At 34.0% G+C, this 18,929-nt stretch overlaps 1 protein-coding gene across 1 annotated transcript in view; it reads right to left on the reverse strand.

Annotated features, from left to right (window-relative positions):
• LOC118197362 (U20-lycotoxin-Ls1c-like) overlaps positions 1-8,224 on the reverse strand; it is a 28,576-nt gene extending 20,352 nt beyond the window's left edge. The window contains exon 1 of the mRNA XM_085807682.1: positions 8,202-8,224. The gene's annotated coding sequence lies outside the window, so the exon portion shown is untranslated. The remainder of the gene's footprint in view (positions 1-8,201) is intronic.
• Positions 8,225-18,929: the final 10,705 nt, after the last annotated feature.

Genomic DNA, 18,929 nt, shown 5'->3' on the forward strand with positions numbered 1-18,929 from the left:
GTATTTGATATTCTTAATGGATTCAGTTTGCCTATGTTTGCAGTACCTCATTCTTATCACAGTCACCAGTTCCTCGACTTTTCTGCTCGCACTAATTTAGACAGCAACTCCATTGTTATTAATACTTAATTCCTATCTGACCTTAACAAAGTTATTTAGAAAAAAATAACCTATTCGATTTATATTTCGATTATTCTATACCACCTTTCGAAATGATCAAACTGTTCTACAAGGGGTAGAGCCTTGGCTCAGGCACCCTGGTGTCTCAAACACCGTTCTACAGAGAAGAAGAGAAAAAATTTCCTGTTTAGAGCTAGGAGCATGTTGGCCTGATAAAAGCGATCATTCCTCGTGAATAATGCGTTAGAGCATTTTTCCTGTAACAAAATTCTGAAATTACGGGACTAAATATATCCAAGTCCCATATTGTCAAGATATGCAACTGTTAAGGTTTTCATCTTATTAAAATTCATTTTATTGTTAAAACTTGAGTTTGAAGTTAATTTTAACCCTCTGTCACAACCCAGGGTTTGCGTAGCGGTTTTGGCAACTACACTATATGTTTAACTTTGTGTTATTGAACTGATTGGGCCATGCATATCCATATAACTCATTCAGACGCTATACCTGCATTGTGTGCATCTACAAAATTAAATATTTCGCGTTATGAAAACTCATGAAAAATATTTCAGTTACATCAGTCCATATCTATTTCCAGAGCTGAGCATGCATTCCGTCAAGGACAGCCCAGTATCATGCGTAAACTCTACTATATGTTCTCATCCTCCTCACTGCATCTATCGCTCATGTTTTGAATCACTTATTTGTCTGTCACTCGTCAGTCCCTATACTAGAACTTTGACCTTAGAAAAGAACTACAACACATCAATTTATTTATCCCTTCTCTGAACACATCTCTAGGCAGCTTGCAAATCAGAAAACTTTGAAACCAAGATAGTGCCATCAGCGCGTCTACATAAGCGAAATGCTAAGTGCCTCGGTGAAATGGCTACCCAGGCTGTCGGTGGAAAGAAAGTACTACGTGTTATGCTATTTCAATAGCTTAGTTTTATTTTACTTTATTTTATTTATTTATTTATTTTGAATAAATGAGTGCTTTTTGTGTTAAACCCAACAATGGATCACAAGGAATGTGAAATGGTTCATAGGCTGACTGAAGCTTAAATTTCGTATTTCTATCCTTGCTACCAATTAAAAAATCCTGGATTATTGTGCCTAGATTTAGGTGTCTGTAAACTAACGTACATAAATGTTCTTAATTTTAAAGGCGAGATGGTGCTGCTCAAATATATAAGATACAAGTATTTTACAATTAAGAACGTTTTTATAGCTAAGTATTTCTTCTAAAACACAAAAAATACTAATGCAGAAATTTATTCTCAGTCTTTTCAACCCTACAAACTTCCAACCAACATAAAATGCATACTTTACGAAATAAAAACATTTTATCTTCGGCCTAAACTACGATTCGAACTTCTTCACTTTTGCCAACCCTCGGTACAACGTTCTCCGTCGGTCACTTTCACTCCACCGTAAACGGGTTTGTCTACAGCGCGCTGACAAACGTTGCCACATGGTTCTTTGCAGCAGACACCAGTGGACCGGCAGTCACTTTGCTTACAACAATCATTCCTTTTGCAGAGTGCACGAACTTAAATCCCTGGGCATTGGGCAGTGTTCTGAAACGAAGAAAATGTGTTTGTTAACTAAGCTTTGTTTATAAGATCTTCTACTTTACGATGTAAAATATGCAAGATGGACTCCAAATCACTATCTATTTAAAAAATTTGCATTTGGGTGACTCGTAATTTTTACGTTGCTTGAAGACTTCACATGCCTTTATGGTTTTCTCTGATAGTAGGATAACGCGAAAGGATATTGCTGCTTGTCGCGAGGTCTCGTGTCTCGTTCACCAATAAATGGTCTAACTGCTAAAATCTATTAGCTATTACACCGAGAATGAAGTTTTAACGTTGACGGTAGTAAATGGGAATGATATGATACTTGGGCATGTAACTAAACAATCAGAAATTGCTTTGTAAATGCTGAAGATCGGTGATGAATAAGACAGAAAATGTTTCATGCTCATTTTTATTCTCCACATTTACAAATACACAATTGTCAGTCTATGCAAAACGTAGATCCATTAAAATCAAAATATCCCATTTCCTGGGATGTAGTTAAATTCTTAATCTTGCCAGCCCTCCACACAATAGTCTCCATCCCTAAACGCTACTCCAGTAGTAGGTTTATCAGTGGCACGTCTACATACATTGCCGCAAGGCTCTGCACAGCAGATGTCAAAGCTATGGCAGTCGCTTTGTTTACAGCAGTCATTCCAGTTGGATCTCAAATTGCAAGGACTAGGATCTCTGGGCGGAGGGCAAAATTCTGAAATCAAGGAAGTGGCTAATTAATATTCCATTGATCTGACAAAAGTCAAGAATAACTTCTAAAATAGTATTAGATGAACTATAAATTGTACGAAATACCAAAATGAAAACCGCATGAAGATACCTGAATAGTAATATGAAATTACTGAAGGTGAAATTTTGGATTTTCTCATGTCTTAAAGCACAAAATATGCAAATTTGAGGAATGCGAACGAATGAAGTTAGAACACATATTAGGATTCGCACATCTATTCTTACTTTAAGTACGTTTATGAATTAGCAAGTCTTTGTAAACGGTTAAATGTTTCTCGAAGATTTCACTCATATGAATGATGGCCCGATGGCCGTTAGTAGACGGAAAGAAATAGAGATACCAAGACATCCTACTGCGACTAATCAGTAGAATGTCTATGCCAAGTTGATTAGTTAGTTGAACATTCTACTTATGGCAGTAGGATGTCATCATCAAATATGTAGCATAATCAATGCTCAATAAGTACATGGAAGTCATTGCGTAGCACAAGAACTTTTGGTCTTCGGAAATATTAAGATCTTTAAAGGACATCTATTACATTCAAAGACTTCCGTTTATCTCACAAGCGACAGGAAAGTGACTTGCAAATGAAAGACAATTAACTTACTCTAACGTCTGGGCAATAATTGGCGTAAGAATAAACAAGGGAGTTATTTACAAACGATGGACAAATTAGCTTGCTTACCAGGCGAAGAATGTATTGCAGTTTTATTTCTATTCACGTGATGAGTTCTTAAGATAATCTTCCCTATACCATAATTGAATTCTAAATGATATAGCTCTATTTTTGTCTCATCGATGAATCAGGTTTCAGTTTAAATACTGGTTTTTTAATGTACTTTCATCTGGTGAAAATATAGCGAATGTATGATTAGTCTGTGGAATGTAGTTGGAAGGCTTAATTTTTATGGTAATGGTTTCCCTGTCTGGAAGAGAATCTTGATAAGCGATCGTTCCTATCTGCAGATTTTACAACTAAGGCTCGGTATCTCTTCAAAGATACCAAGCCTTAGTAGATGAAGTCCTGCATTAGACTACCTAAGGAACTATAATTCAGACCTTTCCATTGATCTTATCTGGTAGATTGGGCTTTTTGAGATCTGTACTCAGGTAACTTCAGCTCTGGGGTAAAGCATTATGAAGAGGATTCACAGTTAAGACTTCGGTGGATCCATCAACAGTGGACGACCCATACGTTCGAATTTTCCCCCATCCTTAAAGTGCATTGAAGAAGTCCACCTGCCTAAGAATGGTTGAGAACGACAAGACTTGAAATCAGAGCTGTTTCTTTCTTGTAGAACCAACACCTCCCTCATATGACAGAACTGAGCTAAAAAAGGTAAGACCCTACTGTTACACTAATCTGCAAAGGAGGGTAAGCAGTTTAATTTATTATCCGGCAGATAAATACATCTGAAAGTAAAGATATTATTCGATTGCAATGGCTAGCCTATTCGCTTGAGCTTAGAATATTCGCTGATCTAAAAAAGGTAAGACCCTACTGTTACACTAATCCGCAAAGGAGGGTAAGCAGTTTAATTTATTATCCGGAAGATAAATACATCTGAAAGTAAAGATATTATTAGATTGCATTGGCTAGCCTATTCGCTTGATCTTAGACCTTTCTGTTATATCTTGATAAGCCGAGCTGTTTCATATTGGTCTTCTTCTGTAGATGCACAGGAGCTCAAATACCCATTCTTAAAAAGTTGGCTATTTTATCCTGACAATACTTAATTTACTGTTTAATTAATACCACGGCAATGTCTTGTTACTTTTAACTGTTAGTACTATGCTGTTTCTATGTAAGACAATAGAGATGTTATGAAATTATGACAAACATATATATGTTTACAGTGGGAGAGATTAATACGCTTACATTAAAAATTACCAAATTGGAAACGTTAAAATCTAGAGTTTATAAGAATTTATCATCCGATTCGGTGACTATTAATAATTTTCAACTAAGAGGTTTACATGTAATAATTTTCAATAAATTCTGCATGGATTTGATAATAAATACAAATGCAACAGCGAGTTCGACAATCTAAATTATTCTAGGTGCCCTGTGGTATCCGTTTGATGTCGCTCTTAGTTGTTAGTATATGCATAAATGTTTTCGCACTTTCTCGATGTTTACATTACCCATGAATATAACGGATGATTTAAACGCAAAGAAGACACTATTCAACCTTCATCTTAACATGCTAAAACCGGAAAGAAAAATCATCTGGAAAGTTTCAGATTTTAACAGTCGCCCAAAAGGGTTGAGGTTTATTTCGCTCTCGTTAAGCTCGCAATTTACCAGTTTCCACTCCCTCCAATTAACTCACCTTTTTCTATTTAGCTTTATTACTAAGCATCTCTTTCTTCGCCCTTAACGCCTCATATATTTCAACAACAAAATCACAAAAAGTTTTAAAAGCTGCATAGCAGCATGAGTTTAGTAATTCTGATGCAGTCTTAAGTGCAGTGGCATATATTTTTATACTTCTTTCAGTCTTTTCTCAGTTTATCATATTAATATTCATTTTTTTAATACGATGACTAACAGAGAATTTTTTTCTTTTTGTAATTAATTTTTTATGTGCTAACTTTATCTATTAAATATCATGTTACGCCACATTCAATTCAATAGCAAAAACGCCAAATATTTTAAAACAGCATAACTTTAAAATTTGGGTGTTAGGTGTTGTAACATAATTTCTTATATTCTCTATATTATTTTTTTAAACCAGCCGCTTGCATGGCTAGCCGTATGAAACAGTTATCATAAAAAAGGAAAGGTATATAATGGTTTTAACGAGTTCAGTTTCCATTCTTCTTATTCAAATCTTGCATACTGAATGATACATACTTTGCCCTCACACTCCCTGTTAATTCGAAATGCCTGAGAATGCCTGTTAATTCGAATGTCTCAGTCCTCGACAAAGTGAGTTGTATCTCCGAATTCTCCGTAAGAATTACATATTTTGCATAAGCAGTTCTCCTGGATGTGGAATCAGTTTAGATAGGCGGGAAACTTACCATGATTGGTAATTATTTGGTTAAGGTCCATATCATTCATAATAGTCATTTTTTCCCCTTGGTCTTTTTCTCAGATGTCTCCCACCTATGCTTCCATTGCTTCAACAAATGATCTTTGATAATGGTAATAGTCTTTTTCCTTGAATCTTGAATATCATAACAAATGCCCCCATTTCCCAAGACTCATTACCTCACACTCCAGAGTGAGCTTTAACCCAGTGCAGATTTAATCTGTGTTTTCTTTTAAGTTTTCTATATAAACATTTGATTTCATTTATAAGCTCATTGTTATGAATCGGGCGTGAGAGCGCCAGCAGGGAAGACAAAGCGTCTGAATATAGATTAATTGAATACATGAGTCCAAGTGTGATTCAATCCATTAGAAAACTTCTTATATAAAATAAATTTTTGCCTGATATGCATAATTAATTCTTTTCATATTCTTTTCATATTTGGTGGCAACGGTGTATGTGTATTTTAATTACGGCAAAGCACACGAGGGCTATCTGCCTAAGGGGAGGGATGCCTTCGTGGAGGACTTTCTAAGGGAAACTGACTCGTATACACGTTACACATGGGGAAAACCACGAAAACACCCATGCAGCCAGCCCGTTCACGGGATTCGAACCTCGGACCGAACTACCAGTGTTCAGCGACTTTACCGCTCAGCCGCCTGTGGGTCATATTTAGTGGCAACAATTGGAAAAGTTATGCATCGCATTTAAGTGATTTACTTTAAAATGCCGTTTCGAGATTAATAGCCCTTCTGGGCTAACGCCCCTTTTGGCTAATGACAACAAAATTTCTTAATTTCTGCATTCTATACAAAAATTTTTTTATTCGTTTTAACGTTTTTGAGGAAACTGCAAATAAATTCAAATTGTTCATAAATTTTGCCTAAATTAAATAATTAAACCTCGAAAGACTGTTTCTCTTGAATTGCTATTATTATTACTTTCCTGGCACTTCGACAAGTTATATGTGAAATTTATCACTTTGGCTGGTAATATGTGAAAAAATTACTTTCGAAGTAAGTAATTTACAATTTATTACTAACTTATAACTGATGAGGTAATGATTTATACTTTACATAAATGACGGTCAAAAATGAATGCTAGGAATATGAAAATTTTTTAGTAAATCAAAATGTTACAAATGTTAATGTTTAGAAGATGCTGAGTAATACTGTGAACGAGAAATTTTAAAACTCTTCGAAAGTTATCGGTAGACCAATACCTACTGACCGGCGGACCTACCGAGATAGGTGGACATTGAGATCTGTGGACCTACCAAGGAAACCTTGGTCTTTATGTAAGCGACAAATTCAAATTGTGTTTTTTCCTCCCCCCCGATGGGCTGTAATAACAATTAATGTATCACGAAAAAACTAATAATACATCGCATTAAACCATGCAGAATATCAGTAGCCATCACAATTTTCGGATTCTGCAGATTGGTAGAATTTATGTGACTACGTCCTCGAGGGCTATCTGCCTGAGGGAAGGGATGACTTCGTGGAAGACTTTCTAAGGGTAACTGGCTCGTACACACGTTACACATAGGAAAAAACACGGAAACGCCCATACAGCCAGCCCGTTCGCGGTATTCGAACCTCATATCGAATGTGTGTTCAGCGACTTTACCACTCGGCCGCTAGTGGGCGCAGATTCGTAGAGACATAAAGTACATTTTCGAATTCTACTACAAACGGAGTAAATAATGAAACTCCCTAAGATAACGTGTAAATTTCAGGATCTGTTAACAATCTTGACACATGAGCCATTCATCATAACTGTTTTTGCTTTTATATTTTTTGTTTCCGTTTTTTAAAGCCTTTAAAAATTGTATGTACTCAAGAATAATCTCACCAGAATCATATCAAACGCTGGTTTGAAACTGCTAAGGTAACACAGGAAAAAAGACTTTCTAATTTCCCACGTATAACTAATATACTGATTCAAAATTATTTAGTTTGGTTTATTTTGATTGCAGTAAAGCACACGAGGGCTATTTGCCTAAAAGAAGGGACGCCTTCGTGAAGGGCATTCTAGGGAAAACTGGCTCGCATACATATTACACACGAAGAAAACACGAAAATGCCTATACAGACAGCCCGTTCGCCTGGATTTGAGCCCTGGATCGAACTACCAGTGTTCAGCGACTTAACCGCTCGGCAGCTCGTGAGCCCGATACAAATTTATGAAAATTATCTAACGGATAAATAAAATCTGTATTTCAATGCCATTGAAAACACCTTTTTGTAACTTACACTGGCATCGGCAAATATAATTTATATAATATATATATATATATATATATAGGAAACGGTAACTATAATTACAACTACTGTTGCGACACGTAGATAATTTTCTGTCGGATAGATCTAAAATAGAAAATCATAAATAATTTTAATGTTGTTATTAGCATGCATTATGTGATAATATTTTTCCCTGAGATCTTTTCCATGGTCTTGAATAAATTATTTTAACTGATAAATTATTTCAGCTGAATAAATTATTTCAACTGAAGTTGTACTTTGAAATAAATATTGAAATAAATACTGAAATTAAAATTCAAATAAGAAATTTTAACTGCATAATAGCTTTCAAATTCAAGAATTGATAAAGAGATTTTAAATAATGTTGCTCTTTTCAATAAGGAATCAATCATAGTTTAATAATATGCTGCATTTATAATAGGTTCAAAAACCACAAAATTTATCTTACTTTTTAAATGTATCTTCTTCGGTAAAACACTTCAAAGCTTTTCAGATTGCCAGTTGTAAGTTCTTTGTTTTATATCGACTTGTAAGATTAGGGTTGTAACTTTTACGTAACGTCGCCAAAAGATGTGATTTTTTTGTTGAAATTTTTAGCTGCATGATTTTAAAGAATAGATTTTAAATTTTCAGTAATTTTATGGCTTGACTGCTGTTTTGTTCAGAATAATGACAACATAAAAATACTCAAGGCAAAATGTTTTTGGAAGCTTTTTTCAAGTTGTTATTTAAGTTTCAATTATTAAGCATCTAGTTTTGAAATAGTTTAATTACATATAAGATTATTGTATATTATTAAATTCTGAGACATTTATAAAGACGTTAATATGTAACTGAATCACTTACTTCGAAAAAGAGAATATCATAATTTGTCTTTTAGGAAAATTCTAAATAGAAAAACTGACTTTTGGATTGATCATGTGAAAAATTATCAAAACGTCCACATACCACAAATTATGTAAATGGGTGGGCAAAAATTTTTTTAAAACTGCGTCCAGCAGTAAATGAGCATGAGACTTTAAATATTTGCTGCCCATCTCAGCTTTGGGGACTGCAAAAGAAAGATTTGGTTACATGGAGCTCCTCCATATTCAATACAAATGTGAACAAATATCTCCCACGTCCACTCCTTTTAGATGCACGCCCAGCGGCAGCCGAGCGGTAGAGTCGCTGAACACTGGTAGTTCGGTCCGAAGTTTGAATCCCGCGAACCGGCTGGCTGCATAGGCGTTTTCGTGATTTTCTCCATATGTAACGTGTGTACCAAGAAGTTTCCCTTAGAAAGTCCTCCACGAAAGCATGCCTTCCCTTAGCCAGGTCACATAAACCAAACCAACCCTTTTAGATGCATATAGTCATCGTGAGTTTTTAACGACGGTTTTATAACAGACAGTTGAATAATTTTTCATGATGTTTTCAATTTATTTTGATTATGGCGAAGCACTCGACGGCTGTCTGCCTAAGAGGAGGGATGCTTTCGTGGAGAACTTCGGCATAAACGACGGTTTCACTATAAATGGTGAATCACTTTTTAAATACATTGTTGTCACCGAATATTATCGCCCTCTATTATTTTAGAAAAAAATTAAACAAAGGAGAGTGTGCATGAATGTATGCATGTGCTTCGCACTGTACGAGGGTACCTAGAGCCAACAAATTTTGAATAACGTAATCCTCCACGCGAACATGAGAGCCTAGAAGCACGAATTTTGAATTCAGAATTTGTTTTATTGTTTTTTTCATATTTTGTAAAACTTTAATGAATTTTTTATTAACAATCCCAATGATTTCAAAAACAACACTACACGAAAAAAAAAAAAAAATTATCTCCATATCTCTAGCGCGCCAGATTATCGGAAATTCTAAGATATATTGTTTTTAAATATTTTATTTCTATTTTAAATTTGGAAAACTTTAATGAATTCTTGATTAACAAACCCAACAATTTCAAAGCGAGCAATGGCAACACCGTGCGGAAAAAAAAAATTACCTTCAGCGCGCAAGACTGTCTATCGGAAATTCTAAAGATAGGCTGTTTTTAAATATTTTTAGCTCAAAGGAACAATTTTTATTAGCTCTTGAAATGTATATGTGCATGCAAATGAAAAATAAAATGCCCCTTTGGGCGTAATATAAAATCCGAAAGCTTTCGGATTTTATATTACGCACAAAAGAGCATCTTTTTCAATGTTTTTTTAAACTTAAATTTAAATTTTTTTAACCTTCAAAAAAATTCACTGAGCGTTTCTTACTGTTATATGCTTAACAATTTTGTATTCACCATATATTTTACTTTTCTTATTTGTTACAAGCTAGGGCCCAATCATGCCACGTTCATAATTTTGTAAAAATCAACAATCCCTGGTTATTTTAATATTTTTAACATCAAATTTTAGGCTATAAAAAGTATCACATTCGAAATATCGAATAGTAATAATAATGATAAACCACCAGAAGAATAGACTGAATATTATAGATCCGAGAGCTGAAAGATTACTATCTCAAAAGTATATACTAAGAATTTGATTTTAGGATATTGCTAAAAAACTCACCAAAATAGCGATAAATGGCTATCTATTGTACATTTAAACTTCAGATCTAACTCACAGATGTTTCAACAATTTTGATATTATGTTTCCTATTGATGTGTCAAGTTATTCATATCAGATCATGTCATTTTAATAACTGTATTCCAGAAGTCAAAAAGTAAATCTGGTGAGAATATTCAATTCTCTATAAAAGGTAAAATTTTCTACATTGTATCTAATTTAAGAGCATGGTTTTAGAGCCGGATTGGCTCATCATTCCTTTTTGGAAGTTGATTTTCTTTTGTTCAGTAAGATAAAAAAAATGTTACGTTAGATTTTCCTTGAATCTGATGCGTAGACATTGACAGACTACACAATAAAAATTTTATTACGTATACTTGCAATGCATCGAAGAATGAATTAAAACTTTTCACGAAATTGAGTTACTTGGTTAATGAATTATGAATAATTATTAGGTATCTTAAGAGGTTTCTTTTTGGGGAAATTAGTTCACCAACGGGTAAACGATGAGATCTCTGAACACTGGTAGTTCCGATCCGAATTCAGTCTCTGGCTGCATGGGCGTTTTCATGGTTTGTCCCGTGTGTAAATATGAGCCAATTTCTCTTGGAAAGTCCTCCAAGATGAAACCTACCCCTCTAAGCTGAATGCCCTCGCATGTTTTTTCTGTAATCCACATAAGGCAATCCAGTCTTTCATGGATGTGCAACGTGTATACGAGCCAGGATCTCTTAGAATTTTCTCCACGAAGGCGTCCCTCCCCTTAGGGAACCTTCTTAAAGAACCATATGTGTGTGCTCAGTTTACAGTCAAGCCTTGGAATCGGCGGCCAACTGACAGCTATAATTACATTGGAAAAAGAGCGGTCAGAAAGTGTTTGACTCTACTCTGTTTGCTTTCATATATGCAAATTTCTTTTAAAATTTTCGTCCATGCTCTTATACTGTGTGTAGCATTCTCATTAGCGAAGCTTTGACATTTTGACTTCATTGTACAAAGTAAAGGGAATACTGTAATCACGAAAAATTTCGGGTATCATATTTCAACAGAAATATCCACTTTGACCTTTCCAGAATCCATTTGGATGATTTTTTCCGTGTCATCTGTCTGTACGTACAGAATAAAAGACTTTTTTTCCCCGAAACGGTTTATGAAAATGGATTTAGAATGGCTTCAAAAGAGATTTTTTTCATGACATCTGTGCGTATGTATGTATCTTGCATAACTCAAAAATGATTAGCTTAGAATATTGAAATTTTGTGTATGGGACTGCTATAATATATAGTTGTGCACCTCTCTTTTTAATACATTCGGCAGAACCCAAGCCACTTTTTGCATTCAGCATATATATATAATATATATATACCCACCCGGTATATATGTATACCTACTCGGGCTTGTAAGTCCTTACTCAGCTTTATTTTCGCAATCCTTGATAGTAGTTATGTATTCCAACTAGCGGAAGTACCTGATGCAGTTACGTTAGATTGAGAGTAATGTATCCAACAACAGAGAGAACGATACCGCTGTAATCCTTCTCTAATGCGATATGAACCCACATAAAAAATTTCCATCGAAAAATAAGCTAATTCTCTCTCATTATATCAGCAACAATGGCATGCAGTTTTTAATAATTTTCAGCTTTCTAATCAAATGGTTGTAAAGGTTCGAGTTCCATCCAATATTTCACCTATATTCAGTTTTAGTCGATTAAATGTGGCAAAACATTTATCCCAATTGATCAGAAATCAATAACGCGAACAAACAAACAAACAAACACACAAACAGACATTCTTCTTTATATGTATAGATTTTGTAAAATTTACAAATTTTTGATTAATAAACTCTGCGATTTGAGAGCGCGCATCAGCAACACTTTTCGAAATAAAGAATTTTTATCTCCAACGCGCGACACTCTTGCCACTCGGAAAAATGAATATGAAAATTAGTGCTTTCAGAGTTTTTAATTAATATTTCAGCTGATTAAAGTCTTACGAAGATGGAAATAGCCGAAATGGCTTCTCACGAATTTTTGGAATCGTGAATAATGTATTGAATGATTGTCAATGTTATTTTTATTTCATCGTAAAACTTAAACATTCTATTACCAAACTCTAGGATTTGAAAGCGAGCAGTGGCAACAACTTTCGAAGTAAAAAAAAAAGTTTCATCTCCAGTTTGCGAGACTGTTGCAACTCGGAAAAATGAGGGCGAAAATGATCGTTTTTTCGAGTTTTTAATTAATATCTCTGATTTTAGCTACTTTTTGTTTTGGGAAAAGTGGACGTCGACCTCTTCCAGGATCCAGAAAAGAATTGTAGAAAGTTTGGCGACAATAGCTAATAGTAGTAGTAGTGACTGAGTTATTAGAGGACAAACACACAGACTTTTTTCTTTATGTATATACAGATAACACAAGTGACGAATATATTCATGATTTGGCAATGTCAAATTTCTAAAAAACATTTATACTTATATTTGGAAAAGTTTCATACAATAAAATTAGGAGAAGTTTGACTACCGAGCGACAAAAGTTGATCGGGACATTTAATTTCAAAATTTGAAATTTTTTATGTGAGTTTGAATAATTTTATGTGAGTTAGAATAATTCGAGGGAATAAGTTTAAATGAAGTGCATAAAAAGTGCGTATAATTTAATAGGCCGTAAAGAAAGTCATTGCCGTGTCTAAATCAAATTCTTATTATTCGGGTGCTGGAAAAGGAATGATATTTTGCATCTACTGTCCCTTTAAATAGTAGATAATACTAAATATTGAGGGCTAAAATTCAGCGGAAGCCCGGCTCTAATATTTCTCGGTTTTTGCGTTAAATTGTAGTTCAATTTGGAGCCCAAAATAAGACGAAGGACGATATTATATTTAATAATTTCACTGCATTACTACTTCACTGCATACTACTTTGTGGTTTTGAAGGATAACCCACTACTTATACACCTGACTTTCGTACCTGCAACGAAGTAAAGGAGACTGTTTCCCGGAAATTCAAAACATTGCAGGTTCTTTTATATCCACCTTATTACGTAGCAGTTGGACCTCGAAATTATACTAGCTGGATTTATTAAAAGCATTACATATATATCTCTCATTTTATATAGTAATTATTTTAGGCACTAACGGCTAATTATTTGAAAAGTGAACCGGATAGCAAAGGGCTAAATAGAAGCATTTAACATTTTATAGAAAATTCTAAAAATACGCTGTTTTTAAAAATTTTGTGATTTCGCTGTGTATGTGTATGTGGCATAAGTAGTAACCGTCCGTAACCAGAAGGGAACAGAATATGTGTTTCGCAGAAAAGGGGTGAAGCCACCATCTTGGAATCACATGACAATTAGAAGTGACGTACACAAAATGACGTATTATTTTTTCAAAGTTTTTTGTTTTTTGATAACAAGAACTTTTTCATAGTTTTTCTAAGGCAACGGCCTATTCAACTCCATGTTCTGGATGATATAAATTTTTAAATAATTGCCCGTTATTATTTTTAATTACATAAACTATAATTATTTTTAATGAACCTTTTATTAGCCCAAAGGGCGTTAACACAGAAGGGTTATTAATTTCGTTTTGGCATTTTGCGTTGAAAATCAACGTCCGTTTCACTTTTCAAATTGTTGCCACCAAATATTAGAGCCATGTGTTATATCTGAAGAAATTAAATTATGAAGAATCTGCATAAATGTATGTATCTTTCTCAAATTGTGATAAAACAACGGTACCTAGAGTCAGCCAATTTTGAATAACGTAATCCTTTACCGAATAGGAGCATCTGCAAGCCCTAATTTGGAATTTGTTTCATTATCGATTTCATATTTTGTAACACTTTTTTTGATTAACAAACTCAACGATTTCAAAGCGAGCTATGGTAACACTTTACGGGAGGAAAAACATTTTTATCTCCAGCGCGTGACACTGTGTATCGGAAATTCTAAAGATATGCTCATTTTAAAATTATTTTGCGTTGCTGCCGTTTTGGTTGAATTTTTAAGTGCGAAGAACCTGATATTTAGTAAATAAAAGTTACACACAAAACGTTAAAAAAAAAAAAAAAAAAAAAAAAAAAAAAACTAGAATCGACTACCCTTTTTTTCAAAGTTTTTATTTTGCGTCAACCAAGACTTTTTTCAAAGTTTCTCTTTTCTGTGGCAAAGACCACTTGAAACACGTATTTTGGATGACATCATCGCTTTTGTGGGCATGCTTTTTAACAAAATGGAGTCTTCCTTATCATACCTTTATGTGCTTCCGCTTAAGTCCAGTTTACACCTGTCCGAGCGACCCGCAGCGAGGTCCTCACTACGGCTACTTTGACAATGTAAACGCTCACTTTGTCCGAATAGAAACGTGAAAAATGTATCCGGGCAGTAACTCCGAGCAGTGTTCACAGAGACGTCGTGTCCAGTTTTTATCGTCATATCGAAAATGCCGAGATAAAGCGATAATCTAAATATGGCATTTTTAACGCATATGCATCTTGTGAAGTGTTATGGGATACTTCAATACCTCAGTATTACGACCCTTATTTACTAATATAACGTGGATATAACTACTCATCAGAATGAATTTATTTTGATATTGTAGGAAAAACATAGAAGAAAATTAAATTAGGGTATCGGATACAAAATAATTATTTTAAACATATTTATTTGTTAATGCCCTTTAATCAAAAAAGCTGATGTGTAATCCTTGTACGGAATATTAAATTATACGCAGTTTTTCTTGCATTTCATTTAAACTTATTGGATTGAATTAAATCTACTTCGCCGACAGCGCATAAATCATAATAGAATACATGCATTCTTTAAAATTCCCTCTATTTGTTTACCATAGCGACACTCTGGCGCTAGGTTCACTTAACAGTATTATATTTCGTTCATATCATAACTCAGAATGCACAAAATTTATATCATTTAAAGAATTATCTAATTGTTGCCACATGTTCTATTCAAATACTATAATAAAGCTAGAACGATGTATAAAAGAAATTAAGCAAACAAAACAAAAAAGAAACAGTTTTTCACAGACGATTGAGTATTCCTCATTTAATTAATTCAGTTCTCACTTCGCGAGAAGGCAAAAATACATAAAAACTCAAAATATCTGTATTAAAAATTACGAAGTAAATGTTAAACACTTATTTCCTCGAAAAAATTTCAGAAAGGGTTAAGCATGATTTAATTCGCAGTATTAAATGAAGGCGTTATATTTAATATTGCGAAGCTAAGTTTCTCTAGAATGGCAACAAATCCATATTCTGCTGTTTCAAATGTAAACAAGCAATGGCCGCCATCAAAAACATTATTAGGCTTAGCGGCAATTAAACAACTTTAAAATTGTTCATAATTCTAAAAATATTGCATACAGATTTATTAAAGGCATAAAAACCTTAACCGGAAGATAAGAACAACATAATTTAATCATTTTTAAAGCAAAAAATGTACAATTGACAAACATATAAGAGTAAAGAAACTGAGATCACTGAGCCGGGTAACAGAGTGGATATATATATAAATATATTTATATACGTTTGGTGCGGGCGATTGCAACCAAAATACGAGGTGCACATCTACATGTTATAGCAGTCCTATATACAAAATTTCAACGTTCTGAGGCTACTTGTTTATGAGTTATGCGAGATACATACGTCCGTACAGACACCACGAAAAATTCTCTGCAGAATTCATTTTAAAGCAGTTTTATAATTTTTTTGGAGGAAAGGAGTCTTTTATTCTGTTCTCACGAGCAGATGTTAAGCAAAAACTTCGTTAAATTGCATTCGATAATGGTCAAAATGGATATTTTCGTTGAAATATGCTGCCTGAAACTTTTCACTATTACAATATTTCCTTTTTACTTCGTACAAGGAAGTAAAAACAATTAAATTATACGTTATTAAACTACCTAATAAAATACAGTTTTTAATTAAAAATATGTGAAATGGCAATTATTTATTTTATTTTGTTGATCTAAATTTTGAAAAACCCATTTCTACTCATAGCCAAATACATCTAATAAAATATAATTTAAAATCTTGAAATTTTGTTTTATACTTACCTTTTTATTTGAACCAAATTTTCTTTTTGAATAAGTGGAGTGACCATTTCCAATAAAGTTTCAAATTATCCTTCACCCATTCTGATGAAGTTTTTGTAACTTTGGATATCCTCGCGCTGAAGTTCATTTAAAAGTTGATTCAATGCTCCCACTTCATCACGGTGAGTTACACAGACACGGTTCTGATTTCCTTTTCTTCTTCTTCTTTTTTCTTCCTCCCCCCCCCCAGAATAGAAATTAATTCGCTGGAAACTGCTTCGCAAACTTCAAGCACAGCAACTTTCACCTCGGTATCCATTCTGCAAACAAACGGAGGCGAGTCGTCAGTCCGCTCTGATTGGTGTAAACAATCTATCAGAGTACAGGTCCGTTCACTCGGATCGAGACCCTCGGACAAGTGATTCGAAAAAAGTCACTCAGGGCTCACTCGGAGTAGTGTAAACCGACCTTTAGGTGAAAGAATGCAAGTCTATGGACCAATCAGATTATCCGAAAAATCAGATTAACCGCCTCTTGGCCAATATCAGTCAGATGAAATAAACAATTCCTCTTCGAGAAAGGATTATCCGGAGAAACTTTAAGCAATTCTTTCATTGCTTTCGCCCTGAGTATATGTACTTTTTTTGCTTGGACAACGGGCTGGCATTGTTAATTTGTTCACTAGATTTTTATTTTGAAACCTCACCATTTCGAACATGAATCCAGTACAGTAATGAAACAACAACGCTATAGACCTAAGTAACATTTTAATAATACTGTTTTTTAGAATTTTGATCCCTTAAAATTTTTTTTAGTATTTTTTGAATTTTATTCTTGAAATGTGTTTTTAATTTGGCCTTTTTTTTTTTTTTTTTTTTCATATGGAATTGAAAAAAATGTTTCTGAAAGAAGCTACGACAAACGGCGAAGTGGTGAGCACTGTGGACTGCAATCTTATTCGAACAAAAGACAGCCCATGACTGTCAGATATCCCGATAAATCCTTATAAGTAAAAAAAAAGGAAAAAAAAAAAAAAACATTTCAAGGAAATGAATTTTTTTTAAAACGCTTACATTTTTATGAGTTGCCCTAATTTTTACTTCCTTGTACGAAGTAAAAAGGAAGTATTGTAATCGCGAAAAATTTCGGGTATCATATTCCAACGAAAATATCCATTTTGACCGCTATCGAATGCAATTTAACCATGTTTTTGCGTAAGGACAGAATAGATGACTCTTTTCCCCCCAAAAAATTAAAAACTTATTTAAAATGAATTCTGAAGAGAATTTTCCGTCGCGTCTTGTACGTACGTCCGTATGTATGTATGTATGTATCTCGCATAACTCAAAAACGAACAGCCTCAGAACGTTGAAATTTTATACATAGGACTACTATAACATATAGATGTGCACCTCCTATTTTGGTTGTAGTTGGCTGCACCAAATATATATATATTTATCTTTGTTACTCGGCTCAGTGATCTCATTTTCTTTATTCTTATATGTTTTTAAATTGTGCCTTTTTTGCTTTAAAAATGATTAAATTACGTTATTCTTATCTTCCGGTTAAGGTTTTTAAGCCTTTAGTTAATCTGCATGCAATATTTATAGAATTATCAACAATTTAAAACTTGTTTAAGTAAGGCTAAGCCTAATTATTTTTACTATAGCAGCCATGTTTGTTTATATTTGAAACTTTGCAAAATAGTGGATTTGTTGCCAATCTAGAGAAACTAGGCTTCACAACAACAAAGATAACGCCTTCTTTTATTATGAGTTAAATCATGCTTAATCCATTCTGGAATTTATTCTAGGACGTAAGTGTTTAAGATTTACTTTAATTTTAACATATAATATTTTGATATTTAATGTATTTCTGCTCTGTCGCAAAGTAAAAACTGAATTAATTGAATGAGAAATACTGAAGCGTCTGTGAAAAACTGTTTTCTTTTGTTGTTTGCTTAATTTCTTTTATACATTGTTCTAGATTTATTATAGTATTTGAATAGAACATGTGGCAACGATTAGATTAATTCTTAAGATAATATAAATTTTGTGCATTCTGAGTTAAAAAATGAATGAAATGTATCACTGTTAAGTGAACCAAGGGTCAGAGTGTCCCTATGGTAAACAAATACAGTGAATTTTAAAGAGTGCATTTATTATAGTGGGGTTTATGCGCTATCGGCGAAGTGGATTTAACTCAATCCAAAAAGTTTAAATGAAGTGCAAGAAGAAATGCGTATAATTCAATATTCTGTACAAGGAAGTCATATGTTGTACACATCAGATTTTGTTATGTATATTACTTGTTTACCAAATAGCTTATCATTTTCCCCTTTCAAGCAAAGATTCTTCCTGATGACGCTATTCCAGAGAACAGTGGCGTAGCTAGGATGTGGCAACGGGGGACATCTGTCTCCGGGCGCAGCATCCAGGAGGCGCCAAATTAATGCTACGAAATCTTTTAAGGAAATGTTTTCCATTCTTGGCACACAGAAAGGGGCGCAAATTCTTCAGTTGACCCCGGGCGCTGGAAACTCTAGCTACGCCCCTGCCAGAGAAACTCCCTCAG

The sequence above is a fragment of the Stegodyphus dumicola genome, chromosome 1, assembly GCF_044657685.1.
Source record: "Stegodyphus dumicola isolate Sdum_Otavi_A_Nest chromosome 1, ASM4465768v1".
NCBI lineage: Eukaryota > Metazoa > Arthropoda > Arachnida > Araneae > Eresidae > Stegodyphus > Stegodyphus dumicola.